The sequence below is a fragment of the Eriocheir sinensis genome, chromosome 25, assembly GCF_024679095.1.
Source record: "Eriocheir sinensis breed Jianghai 21 chromosome 25, ASM2467909v1, whole genome shotgun sequence".
In the NCBI taxonomy this organism is placed as follows: Eukaryota; Metazoa; Arthropoda; class Malacostraca; order Decapoda; family Varunidae; genus Eriocheir; species Eriocheir sinensis.
In genome coordinates, this window is record NC_066533.1 from 18,070,412 (window position 1) to 18,084,889 (window position 14,478).

At 42.5% G+C, this 14,478-nt stretch overlaps 1 protein-coding gene across 11 annotated transcripts in view; it reads right to left on the reverse strand.

The window, feature by feature from the left end:
• LOC127003534 (CAP-Gly domain-containing linker protein 1-like) overlaps window positions 1-13,716 on the reverse strand; it is a 140,079-nt gene extending 126,363 nt beyond the window's left edge. For all 11 annotated transcript variants that reach the window (XR_007757131.1, XR_007757132.1, XM_050870385.1 and 8 more), the window contains exons 1-2: window positions 13,610-13,716; window positions 10,998-11,032 (exon numbers count right to left, since the gene is read on the reverse strand). The gene's annotated coding sequence lies outside the window, so the exon portion shown is untranslated. The remainder of the gene's footprint in view (window positions 1-10,997; window positions 11,033-13,609) is intronic.
• Window positions 13,717-14,478: the final 762 nt, after the last annotated feature.

Sequence of the window (14,478 nt, forward strand, 5' to 3'; positions counted from 1 at the left end):
CAAGAGTGATTGACATAAGCCTCGAGGGACATTTCCAACGCCCTTCCCTTCCCTGGGCGTGGTGTCTTCCTCCTCCTCCTCCTCCTCCTCCTCCTCTTGTTCCAGCCTACTGACGCCCTGTTGCAATATGGTTTCTATCTTTTTATTATTTTGTATTTTTTTCATTTCTTCTTTTTATTTTATTTTTCTCCGTTAATTTTCCTTTTTTTCTTTCCCTTAATCTTTCTTATATTGTTTCTCTATCTCCTTATTATCTTCTATTCCTCCTCCTCCTCCTCCTTCTTCTCTTTCTCCTGTTCTTCCTCCTCCTTTTCTCCTCTACCTCCTCTTCCTATTCTTGTTTACTTCTTTTTTTAAATATTCCTACAATCTACTTTTCTTTGTTCTTTTTTCTATTCTCCTCCTCCTCCTCCACCTCCTCCTTCTTCTCTTTCTCCTGTTCTTCCTCCTCCTTTTCTCCTCCTCCTCCTCCTTTTATTCAATTTTACTTCTTCCCTCCTACTTGAAATACTCCTACAATCTCCTTCTCTTCGTTATTTTTTTCTATTCTCCTCCTCCTCCTCCTTCTATTCTAAGCTACTCCCGCCCTTTTGAAATATTCCCTCTATCTCCTTCATTCTTTGGTCTATATCTCTTTCCATGCACTTCCCCCATTCCTCCTCTTCCTCCTCCTCCACTCACGATCGCCTACCTCCTCCTCCTCCACCCACTTTTTCCCACCCCAGGATTGAGAAGTGGAAGAGGAGGAAATGGGAAGAAGAGGAAAGGGGTGAGGATGGGAAAGTGGACGATGAGGAGGAGAAGGAGGAGGAAGGAAAATGAGATGGTGAAGATGAAGAGCAAGATAAAGAGGAAGATAAAGAATGGGAGAAGAGAAGGAGAGATGAAAAGGAAAGAAGGAAGGAAGGAAGGGGAGAGGGGATGACGAAGAGGTAGAGAAAGAAACAGGGGAAGAGGAAAGGAAGGAAGAAGAGGGAGAGAGGTATAAAAAGAAAGAGGAGAAGAAGAGAAGGAAAGGAAGCAGAGAAAGTAAAATACGAAAAGGAAGAGGAAAGTTCTTCACGAAAAGGAAGATAAAGGAGAGGAGGAAGAGGAAGAAGAGGAGGAAGAGGAGGAAGGGAAGGAGAGGGAGGTTGAGATACACAAACTTGAACCCAAATACAGAAACACAAAAACCAGAGCATATTTCACCACCAACACCACCACCCCCACCACCACCATCACCACCACCACCACCACCACCATCTTGGACTCGCCTCAGGTAATAATTGTTATGAATCACCTGTCCAGCACCTGCCCTGACGCCACCTTGCTCCAGGGTCGAAGGAAAGGTAAGGTAAGGTAAGGTCATTGAGTGGTATTACGGAAGGGAGGGATTTTTTGATATGCAAGAGTTCTGAGTCCCTCATCGTTGGGTAAAAAGTACTGGGAAGGGAAAAGAAGTAAAGGTGAGGTGAGGTAAGGTAAGGTAAGGTTAGGTAAGGTAAGGTAAGGTTAGGTAAGGTTAGATTAAGTTAAGTTAGGTAAAGTAAGGTTAGGTTAGGTTAGGTTAGGTAAGTAAGGGAAGGGAAGGGAAGGTAAGGTAATGTTAGGTTAGATTAGGTTAGGTTAGGTAAAGTAGGGTTGGGTTAGATTAGGTTAGGTTAGGTTAGGTTAGGTTAGGTAAGGTAAGGGAAGGGAAGGGAAGGGAAGGGAAGGGTTAGGTAAAGTATGGTTAGGTTAGGTTAGGTTAGGTAAGTAAGGGAAGGGAAGGGAAGGTAAGGTAAGGTACAGGTAAGGTAAGTAAGGTAAGTAGGTAAGTAAGTCACGCCCTACTTCCTGTCATGGGATGTGTTTTGAAATGCGGAAACGTAGGAAAAAAAGGAAAAAAAAAGTGGGCGAGGTAATTTTGATCTTAAGAATTCAAGGTTTTAAAGTACGAAAAATGAAAGGAGTGAGTGATGGGAAAATTAGCTGCTGTTATGTGGGGAAAAAAGAAGAGGAAAAAGAGGAAAATAAGGGCAAGGTGGCTGTTGATCTTTGTGCTTATGAATTCAAGGTTTTGGAATACGAAAAAATGAAAGAAATGAGAAATAAGGAAAAGGCTGCAGAAAAGAAGAGAAAAAAGCGAAATAAGGGCAAGGTGTCTGTCGAAATTTTGTGCTTATGAATTCAAGGTTTTAGAATACGAAGAAATGAAAGAAACAAGAATAAAAAAAAAAAGGAAGCGGAGATGTGGGAAGAAAAGGGAGGGAAGAAAAGGAAATTGAAGATGGCGAGGCGACTTCAGCTTTTGCATAGAACTTAAAGGTTTTGGAAGACGAAAAAATTAAAGAAATGAAAAATAAGGAAAAGGATGCAGAAAAGAAGTGAATAAAAAGGAAAAAAAGGACGAGTTGAGTGTTGAACTTCATGCTTAGAATTTCAAGGTTTTGGAATACGAAAAAATGAAAGAAACAAGAACTAAGTAAAAAAGACAAGGGAATATAAAGAGACAATATATGCTACTCTTGGCAAACCTAGGTCGAAGTTCATGCTTGGGATTTCATGGTTTTGGAATGCGAAAAAATGAAAGAAACAAGAACTAAGTAAAAAAGACAAGGGAATATAAAGAGACAATATATGCTACTCTTGGCAAACCTAGGTCGAACTTCATGCTTAGGATTTCATGGTTTTGGAAGACGAAGAAATGAAAAAAAGGAAGAAATAAAGAAAAAGGTGCGGAAATGTGGGAAAACAGACACACCAGAAGATCATCACCACCATCATAACACAGAGAATCACCACTACATCACCACCCTTGCATCACCACTACCACCACCACCACCACACAACCCACAACACCACATACACCCAAAACCACCACTTCAACTTCCCCCTCCACTCCTTCCCATCCTCCCCCCCCCCCCAACACACACACCATATGACTTACTTCGAACAAAAAAAAAAAAGGAACACCAAAGATTGACAAAACGAAATACAAATACAAGAGTAAAAAAAAAGAACGACACACACACACACACACACACACACACACACACACACACACACACACACACACACACACACACACACACACACACACACACACTTAGCCAAAAAAATAAAGGTGAAATGCAACGTTGCCTTAATAATAAAACAAAATAAAAACAAAAATAATAAAAAAAACTTCACGGTCAATTCTGAACTTCCAAAAAGGGGACGCCAGACCGAGACTCCCTAATTGAGCGGGTAATTAAGTCTTACCTGGTCATTACTTCCTAATCAAGAGATGCATTACACAGGTGGAGGTGGTGGTGGTGGTGGTGGTGGTGGAGGTGGAGGAGGTGGAGGAGGAAAGGAAGGAGAGCAGTGTGAAGTGAAGCTGGAGGAGGAGGAGGAGGAGGAGGAGGAGGAGGAAGATGAAGAAGAGGAAAATGTGAAAGAAAAGAGGAAAAGGAAAGGACGAATAGGAGGAAAATAATGTGAAGTAAAATAAAAGAGAGGAGAAAAAGAGGAAAAAAATCAGAATATGAAGGAGGATGAAGAAAAAAAAGAGGAGGAAAATTTAAGTAAGAGGAAAAAAGAGGAAAACAGTGTGAAACAAAATAAAAGGAAGTGGAAGAGGAGAAGAACATAAAAAAGGTTGAGACAGAGGACAGTGAGAGGTAATGGAGGAGGAGGAAGAGGAGGAAGAGGAAGAGGAATAGAAGAAGAAGGATAAAGATAAAAAAAGAGGAAAGTGAGGGAAATGAGGAAAATAGTGTGAAAATAATAGGAAAAGGATGAGGACAGTGGGAGGTAATGAAGGTGGAGGAGGAGGAGGAGGAGGAAGAGGAAGAGGAATAGAAGAAGAAGGATAAAGATGAAAAGGAGGAAAGTGTGAAAATAATAGGAAAAGGATGAGGACAGTGGGAGGTAATGAAGGAGGAAGAGGAGGAGGAGGAGGAGGAGGAGGAGGAGGAGGTGAGGGATGCCAGACCAATTCCACACAAAGGAGACCAAATTGCAAGTCCATTTTTGTGATAATCATTCCCCTGCGTCATCCCTCCTTCCCTCCCTTCCTCCTTACCTCCCTCCCTCCTTCTCTCCCTTCCCTCCCTCCCTCCTTCTCTCCCTTCCCTCCATTACACCCTCTCTACCTCCCTTCCTCCCCATTTTCTTCCCACTCTTCTTTCTTACCTTCTTCCCTTCTTTTCTCGTTGTCTCCCTTCTTCCCTCCCTTCTCTGATTCCTCCCTTACCTCCCTTCTTTCTTCCCTCCCTTCTTTCCTCCTTACCTCCATTCTTTCCTTCCCTACCTTCCTCCTTGCCTCTCTTCCCTCTTCTCTCCCTCTCTCTCTCTCATTCCCTCTCCTCCTTCCCTCCCTTCTCTCCATTTCCGGCGGTGTGGGAAGGTAGAGGTGGAGGAAAAAGTTGGAGGAAAGAGATAAAAAGGGAGAGAAAATCAAGGTGAGGAGAAATACAGGTACGAAAAGACGTAAGAGTGATAACCAAGTCTAATTATCTACCTGTATTTACCTGTGTGTGTGTGTGTGTGTGTGTGTGTGTGTGTGTGTGTGTGTGTGTGTGTGTGTGTGTGTGTGTGTGTGTGTGTGTGTGTGTGTGTGTGTGTGTGTGTGTGTGTGTGTGTGTGTGTGTGTGTGTGCTTCTCAGGTGTTGGTTTACAGGTGATAAGAGGGACAGGTGTAAGAGGTGGGGATGGGGGGGTAAAGAAAGCAGGTTAATGAGTTGTAAAAGGTGTGGTACGAAGCAATTAAAAGACGAAAAACAAATAGGAGGAGGAGGAGGAGGAGGAGAAGACGGAGAAAGAAAAGCAAAAAGAGAAGAAGGATAAGTAAGAGAAGGAGGGAGAAAAGGAGGAAAAAGAAGGGGAAGGGAAAAGAGAAATAGGATGAGGAATAGAGGGAAGAGGAAGAAGAGAAGAAGAAGAAGGAGGAGGAATAATGATAACAACAACAACCACAACAAAACAAAAACAAAAACAACAAAGAACAAATAGGAAAAAAAAAGAGAGAAAGGAGAAATGAGAAGTAGTAGTAGCAATAGCAGTAATAGTAATAGCAGAAGGAGGAAGAAGAAGAAGAGGAGGAGGAGGAGGAGGAGGGGAAGCAAAGGGTCACACTGAGGTCAAGAGGTCACAGGGTCATTAACGAAGAACATACAGACATAGATAAAGGAATGTTGTGTCGCCTTCTGAATAGTCAAGGAAGAAGAAGAAGAAGAAGAAGAAGAAGAAGAAGAAGAAGAAGAAGAAGAAGAAGAAGAAGAAGAAGAAGAAGAAGAAGAAGAAAATAAAAAAAAAGAAGTGTAAGTTGATATGTAAGACGAAGAGAAGCAGGAGGAGGAGGAGGAGGAGGAGGAGGAGGAGGAGGAGAAAACAACAATTAAGCAGAAACTGAACATGGCCACAGTTCTGATAAGCTTAGGTGTGTGTGTGTGTGTGTGTGTGTGTGTGTGTGTGTGTGTGTGTGTGTGTGTGTGTGTGTGTGTCATATTTCCTGTATAATTAGAGTAAGAAAGAAAATGATTAATGACGACAATGATAAAAATAAATAAAAACAGAAAATGCAACAAAACACATTATTATTATTATTATTATTATTATTATTATTAGTAGTAGTAGTAGTAGTAGTAGTAGTAGTAGTAGTAGTAGTAGTAGTAGTAGTAGTATTAGTATTAGTATTAGTAGTAGTAGTAGTAATAGTAGGAGGAGGAGGAGGAGAAGGAGGAGGAGGAGGTGGAGGAGGAGGAGGAGGAGGAGGAGGAGGAATCAAGGATGGGGTCACAAATCATGCCAATAGTTATTTATCCTCCTCCTCCTTCTTCTTCTCCTTCCTCCTCCTCCTCCTCCTCCTCCTCCTCCTATCTCCGGTCCAGCACAGCTTTCTCTCCCTCGTCACCTGGAGAAGCTTTTAGGCAGGTAATGAGCTCTCCTTAACCGACACACACACACACACACACACACACACACACACACACACACACACGAACTATATAATCTAAAGATACATAAAACAGACCCCAGAAATAAAAGATAAAATAAATCAAAAAAGAAGGCAAGAAAAGGTTTACTTGTCATTACTATTATTATTATTATTATTATTATTATTATTATTATTATTATTATTATTATTATTATTATTATTATTGTTGTTGTTGTTGTTGTTGTTGTTGTTGTTGTTTTATGAATTTAAAACCTTTCAATCATTATTCATATCGTCTTGAGAGAGAGAGAGAGAGAGAGAGAGAGAGAGAGAGAGAGAGAGAGAGAGAGAGAGAGAGAGAGAGAGACTATTATGCTAAAAGGACTTTCCCCACCACACACACACACACACACACACACACACACACACACACACACACACACACACACACACACACACACATGTACGCCAAATGAGTGCACTATATCGGTCATCTCAGAAAGGTAATCCCCGAGGAGGAGATATCACACCTCCCTCCCTCCCTCCTTCTCTCCATTCCTCCACCTCCCGCCCTCCCTGTTTCTCTCCACCTACCATTTCTTCCTCCTTGCCTTCCTCTCCCTCTCTCTGTACTCCTTCACCTCTCTGTTCCTCTCTTTCCCTCTCTTCCTCTTTTCCCTCCCTCCCTGTTTCTCTCCATTTACCATTTTTTCCTCCTTCCCTCCATCCCTTTCTTTCTCCTCCTTTTTTTCTCTCCTTCCTTCCCTCCCTTCTCATTTCCTAAGTATATTTCACCTCTAATAATAAACAAATAAATAACAAATAATTCTAATCTAAGCAGCACTGGTTTTGCATTTAAATAAACACAGAGTAAACAACACGAATTATCATGTTTTATTCTAATTGAATCTCCTAAGCGCTTGTGTTTTAGTGTGCCGTGTCAAAGGCCAATTCGAAGTCAGCAAAGACGAAGACTCCCAAGACCGAGACCAAGTGTTTCTAAGTGAGATGGTGCATGGAGTGAATGGGAGGACGGTAAGGGAGTGGATGGTGCTGCTGCTGGGGCTCAGTGGAGAGACGAGTGGACGAGTGATAGAAGCGATGAAAGAGTTCCTGGGAGAGCATGTGGCGTGCAAGATGTTGACTTCTTGCCCCGAGTAGCTGAACACCGATTTTCTGTATGTTTTGTTTTTCTTTCACAGGAGCTGCCGATATAAAGGCCTGGCTGGGAGAAATCTCAAGCCACCTGTGACATCAAGATCAAGACCAAGTTAACCCTGAGGAAAAAGTAGGCAAGAAAAGATTTAGCCAGTGAGGGCACGCCAACGGTAAGCCTTGTCAAGTATTCGGGGCACGGGGCGCTCCGGTTTGCACAGTGACTCTAGTGGTACCCTGCCCTGCCCTGCCTGCCCTTGCCTTACTCTGCCCTACCCTGCCCTCTCCTCTCCTCACCATCCCGACCTTACCCTTGCTTCCCCTGATCTGCCCTGCCCTACCCTATCATTTCCTACCCTACCCTTCCTTACCCTGCCCTGCCCTGCCTGCCTTCCTCTGTCCTACCCTCTCCTTCCCTAAACTGCCCTTCTCATGCTTTCCCTGCCCTGCCCTGCCTGCCGTTCTCTGCCCTACCCTGCTCTCTCCTCTCCTGCCCGACCTTACCCTTGCTTTCCCTGATCTGCCCTGCCCTACCCTATCATTCCCTACCCTACCCTTCCTTACCTTTGCTTTCCCTGCCCTGCTCTTCCCTTCTTTACCCTTGCCTTCCCTTCCCTTCCCTATCCTTTCTTTTCCTGCCCTACCCTTCCCTACCATTGCCTTGCCTGCTCTGCCCTTTCCTACCCTCCCTTACCCTTGCTTTCCCTGCCCTAAACTACCATTCCTTATACCCTTGCCTTCACTTCTCTGCCATGCCCTGCCCTTCCTTTCCCTACCTTTCATTTTCCTACCCCTCCCTTCACATCCTTACCCGTGTCTTCCCTGCCCTTCCTACCGTACCCTTCCCTTCCCTGCCTTTCCCTAACATCCCTACTACTAGACTAACACATACCCCTGAAGATGCTGCAGAATTTGTGTTGTGAGTCTACGGGAAATACACTCCATGATACAAAAGGCTGGTTCCGATTATATTAGGATTCGTGTATATATTGGTTTCTGTTACTACTATTACTACTACTACTACTACTACTACTACTACTACTACTACTGCAATCCCTGAATTTATAACCACAACAAACTTTTCTTTCTGGTCATTCAATTATCTCACCTCACAACACTTACCAAAACGGACACACACACACAAACAAAAAAAATACAAAGAAAAAAATGGAAGCAAAGATGTGGCAATTATCCTCCCCATTCACACGTTCCCTTGCTGTCCCTGGGTTCGAATCCTTACGGGGCTTATCTTAGTTGGGGATGGAGAGAGAGAGGGGAGGGTAAGGGAGGAGGGGAAGTGAGAAGTGGGCAACCCGGGGCCTATCAACCAAGCAACCCCACGTGACCTGACCCATCAAAGGCGAACCAAACAAGACTATTAACGACCGCCTAAAAGTTCCGCTAGATGGCGTTGCGAAAGGTTCTTCTATTTTGAGTTGCTTGTGTTCCTCGTTCTCACCTGATAAATTGCTGATTGCTGGGCTTTAAAAGGTGTGTGGGGGGGAGGGAGGTGTGTGTGTGTGTGTGTGTGTGTGTGTGTGTGTGTGTGTGTGTGTGTGTGTGTGTGTGTGTGTGTCCAGGCCTCTTGTGTGTTATAAATAGAGGCTCTTGTGTGTGTGTGTGTGTGTGTGTGTGAGAGAGAGAGAGAGAGAGAGAGAGAGAGAGAGAGAGAGAGAGAGAGAGAGAGAGACTAACTTAATAACAGCCAAACTCACTCACACACTCACTCACTAACTCACTCTCTCACTCACTCACTAACAACCCAAGTAACCAAAACGCAATCACTCACCCAGCCACTCACCCAACAACCAGTATGCAACCAGTTAGCCAATCACCCACTCATCCACTTAGCCAACCAGTCACCCAGGCCCCTCCCTCCCTCCCCCTCCCCCTCCCCCTTGCGACTTCAAATACAAGTCCGCGAGGTCAACTTCATCCTAAGTATCACAGACCCACGCAAGCTGAAGCCCTAGGAAGACAGCACAAGCTTGGACACTCTCTCTCTCTCTCTCTCTCTCTCTCTCTCTCTCTCTCTCTCTCTCTCTCTCTCTCTCTCTCTCTCTGCTTATCATTCCTCCATTCCCTTTCTCATCCTTCCTTTTTCTCTCCTTAATCTCTTCCTTCCCATTCCCTCTCCATTCTCATCCCATCCCCTTTCCCTCCCCTTTCATTTCTCACCCTCCTTCCTCCTCCTCCTCCTCCTCCTCTCCCTTTCTCATACCTTTCCCTCTCTCTCTCTCTCCGTCCCTCCCATCAGTTCCTTTTGAGTTCTGTGGTCATAAATTCTGCCCCAACTCCCGGCATTCACGAGCCAGACGCGAAATGTGGGCGTGGAGGCTGATAACACAAGGTCCTGAGTTGCGTCATAACACCGAGATAGAGAACACACATGCGCAGGGAAGTCAAGCACACGTAGATGAGATTCGCATATCCAGGATTGCTTTTATGTGTGGCTGACCGATGAATGTTTCCTTTTTTTTCGTTTTTATCTTCATTCTCAGATCTAAAACCATATATCCGTTGTGAGACTTAGAAGAAGAACTCAAATATACGTAGATTAGATTTGCGTATCCAGGATTGTTTATGTATTGTATGTGGATGAGTCGATGAGTGTTTCCCTTTTCCCCTTTCTCCATTCACAGGTCTAAAACATATATCCATTATGAGACGTAGAAGAACTTACACACACGTTGATGAGATTCGCATCGCCAGGATTGTTTTTGAATATGTGGATGAGTCGATGAATGTTTCCCTTCTCCCTTTCTCCCTTTCCAGGTCTAACACGCATATTCAAAGAGACGTAGAGGAAAATAACTACGCATGTGCACACAACTCCTCCCCCCACCCCCCCCACCCCCACCCCGCACCCTCCCATGTGCTGAAATCATCTGGCATGCCCATATATTGAACCACGTATGCCTCCCTCCCTTCCTTCCCCTCCTCCTCCCGCCCTAGGCCTAAAAAACAGGAACCATACGAGGAGTATACCAAAAAATAATGAAATGAATACCCACAAATCAGGTAAATGGCTATAGAGAGAAATGAAAACAAGAGGGGCTTATCAGTCAACGTTTTTTCATATTTTTTTCCTTAACCAAAACAAAAACAGGAACCCTACGAGGAAAATACCTAAAAAAATAATGAAATGAATACCCGCAAATTAGGCAAATGAAGATAGAGAGAAATGAAAACTACAGGGGCTTATCAATCAACGTTTTTTTCATTTTTTTTTCCTTAACCAAAACAAAAGCAGGAACCATACGAGGAAAATACCCTCAAAAATAATGAAATGAATACCCGCAAATTAGGCAAATGAAGATAGAGAGAAATGAAAACAAGAAGGGCTTATGAATCAACGTTTTTCATATTTTTTTTCCTTAACCAAAACAAAAACAGAAACATCGAACATAAACAAGGTAGATATATACATACTAACATACTAATAGATTCCACTTCTTCATTCTCATTCATTCTTTTTTTTTCTCTTTCCTCTTCCCTCCCTTCTTTCTTTCCTCTACATCTACCTCCTTACCCCCTTCTCCTACCCTTGCTATAGCTTGCCTATCCCTTCCTATGTTACAATCCCATCCCCTCACAGCCCTTACACCCTTCTCATACCCTCCCCTTCCCTCCCTGCCCTTTCTCTTCACCTTCCCCTTCCCCCTTAAGTCCATTCTCATTCATTCTTTTTCTCCTACCCTTGCTATATCTTGCCTATCCCTTCCTATGTACAATCCCATTCCTCCTCAGATCTCACCCCCTTTCCATACCTCTCCTTCCCTCCCTGTCTTCTCTCTGCACCTTCCCCTTTTCTTTAATTCCACCCCCTCCCAGTAGCTACGTATGACCCACTTCCCTGCATAATGGCTACGATGCTACACAAAGAGTTCGCCAAAATGATTAAGTCCCGCGTCATAAGAAAAAACTCTCACACAAGTACAGGTATTTGTCTTCTTACCTTTTCCGATGGCGATGACTTGATCTTGGCCGCACCTGGTGGAAGAAAACAGAAAGTAATTAGTTAGAGTTACCTTTAAGATGAAAAGTGTGAGGACGTTTTACTTTCAACGTTTGTTTTGTTACGTTTTTGTTTGTTTTTAATGGTTTCAGGTTTAAAACACTTTCTCCTCCCTCTCGTTACCTTTCATTAACGTCAAAAGTGTGGGAACCTTTACTTTTTTATGTGTTTTGCTTTATTTTTGTTTTGTTTTGTTTGTGTTTAATGATTTCAACTTCAAACTATTTTCTCCCTCCTCTCGTTACCTTTCATTAACGTCAAAAGTGTGTGAACATTTACATTTTTTATGTCTGTTTTGCTTTATTTTTTGTTTTGTTTTGTTTGTGTTTAATGATTTCATCTCCAAACTATTCTCTCCTTCCTCTCGTTACCTTTAATTAACCTCAAAAGTGCGAGAACATTTACTTTCAACGTTTATTTGATTTGTTTTTGTTTATATTTCATGATTTTAAAACAGTTTCTCCTTCCTTTATTTTCCGAAGCAAAAACTTAAGTGCTTCATCATCTTTGGCCTTTACGCAGAATCAGTCTTTGTCTCTTTAAAAGTTCAAGTAAACAAATTGCGACCTTTGAATGATTAACAACCTTGGCTAATACTTTCTTTTTTGGACCGAGCAACCCGAGCATTTGTAACCTCTCCTCATATAGCCGAACAAATCTTAGAAAAACAAACACAACACCACCTTAACACGCGATGCTGTCTCGTATCTTACAAAAGACATCCAGCCTCCTATGTACTGATAAATGAGGAACGAGACAGAGGAAGCAAAACAGAAAGAACGAAAGAAAATCTAGAGAATGCAAGAAAAAAGAAATGTGAAGGACAGTATAAGAAATTGGTGAATAGATAAATAAATAATGCAAAACAAATACATAGAAAGAAGTAAATAGATGAAAACAATAACGAAAGAAAGAAAATATAGAGAATACAAGAAAAAAGAAATATGAACGACAGTATAAGAAATTAATGAATAGATAAAAAAATGCAGAACAAATACATAGAAAGAAGTACATATAAAAAGAAAAGAAAGAAAGATGAAGATAATAAAAGAAGGAAAGGAATAAATAAACAAATCAATAAATAATTCAATAACACACACACAAACACCAAATCAGAAAAAAAACAATCACCAAACAAATAAACTAAAAAAAAACCATTAAAATTTTACGCATATATTTCCAAAGACACCACGACCTTAAAAAGAAAAAAAAGAAAACAACTGTCTGAATAAAAACACATCTGGGCACCTTAGCAACAAGACAACCTGCGCGTCACACCTCAGGAGACATAAAACACCTGAGACAAGACAGGTAAGCAAGACATCCCCCACGCGGCTCCCATTTAAGATGAGCGACCTAGCGGGTGAGGAGATTGAGATGGATGGTCTGAGGGATGCTGCTCTGCCTATCCCTCCCTCCCCAGTTTTTTTTTACGGTAAACAACTCAAAGGAAATCAACAAAGAGTAAACAAATAGAACCCACTAAGCGCTGTCAATGTAAAAGTAAACAGGAGTGTCCAGAGAAGGGGTCAAGTTCAGTTAGAGAAGTACCATGCGTGACCTGACTTAACCTTAGCTAATAAAACCTTGACCTAGCATAGTTTCGTGCCTCCCATTCTGTTCCACCTCGTTAGGGTACATATCAGGCGTCACCTCCCCTTAAGTAGAGGCTTTAATAGAGGAGAGATATACCTCAGGGAGTCGAACATGTGGCCGAGGGTTTATGATCCCACGCGTTGTACCGTAATGGCGCGGCTGATTGGTTGCAAGTCTTCGATGGGGTCTGAGTGCTTTTAAAACGGCACCTTATGTTGATTTGATCAGCGAGTTTGGGGGGAGCTTACTAATATCTGCTTTATGTATGTGTGTTGTAACTTCATTCTCTCTCTCTCTCTCTCTCTCTCTCTCTCTCTCACCTATCTACCTATCAACCTGTCGCTCTATCTGTTTATATATCCTTAACCTAACCCAAACCTAAGCTAACCTTAATCTAACCTACCCTAAACCTAACCAAACCTAACCCAAACCTAACCTAGCTCTATATCTACCTGTCTATCAATTTATCTATCTATCTATCCATATGTCTATTATTATCGATCGTATTATCTGGAACTAAGTCTGAATATTAATTTTTGACAGCGCTTATTTTATGTAGAGAGAAACAGCATAGTGGGAAAAGTCATCAATATATCACGTTTGGCCCATCACCTGTTACTGTTTGACCATTCTTTTTAACATAGTGTTTTGTCTTTATACAGAAACAGCATAGTGGGAAAAGTCATTAATATATCACGTTTGACCCATCACCTGTTACTGTTTGATCATTCTTTTCTGACATAGTGTTTTGTCTTTATACAGAAACAGCATAGTGGGAAAAGTCATTGATATATCACGTTTGGCCAATCCCCTGTTACTGTTTGACCATTCTTTTTTGACATAGTGCTTTCCTTTATACAGAAACAGCATAGTGGGAAAGGCGTTATTTCGTTTGGCGCATTGTCTGTACTGTGAGAAAGAGACCTACAGGAGGGTGGCCGCCAGGGGACACCTACCGCGTGGATGACTGAGGCCCGGGAGAGGAGGAGTCCACCCGTACTAGACCGGCGAGAGTAGGAGCACAACTGACTGAAGAACTGAGTGACTGCCTGACCTCCACCAGCACACCCCGCGCCGCCGCCACCCAGGGCACGGCCGCGGCACCCTGCCAAGGCACACAGGGGGCCCTACCGCGACCCTGCTGCTACTACTACTACTACCACTACTACTACTACTACTACTTCTACTCCCTCCTCCTCCTCCTCCTACTACTACTACTACTACTACTACACTCCCTCACGCTATCGGAGGCACGCGTGGTATTTCGTAACCGGGACCGATCGAGACATCAGAGACGGACGAAAGATTGATGAATAAAAAATGTTAGCGCAAAAACTGACCTTTTAAGTGTAAGAAACAAAAAACAACTCGAGTGATTGGCAGTAATTTATGCTGAATTTCGAAAGACCTGGAATAATGTATTTTTTTATATTCCTTTACTTTTCTGTTTGGTTTTATTTGTTTGTTTATTGGGTTATCATTTACTTATCTTTTTAGTGTGCTTTCATTATACATAAACCTCATCCAAGTTTTCATCATGTTAATCATAGCTTATCCAGTTATATCTACAGAAGCTATTAATAGGCTAATCCTGAAAATTAGTTCTCTCTCTCTCTCTCTCTCTCTCTCTCTCTCTCTCTCTCTCTCTCTCTCTCTCTCTCTCTCTCTCTCTCTCTCTCTCTCTCTCACACACACACACACACACACACACACACACACATACACACACATCATGTCCACTATAATAATAAGTAAATATGTTCTTACCCGAAATTCACATCTATGACCAAGGTAAATACATAGATCAGTTCTGTACCTGCATATA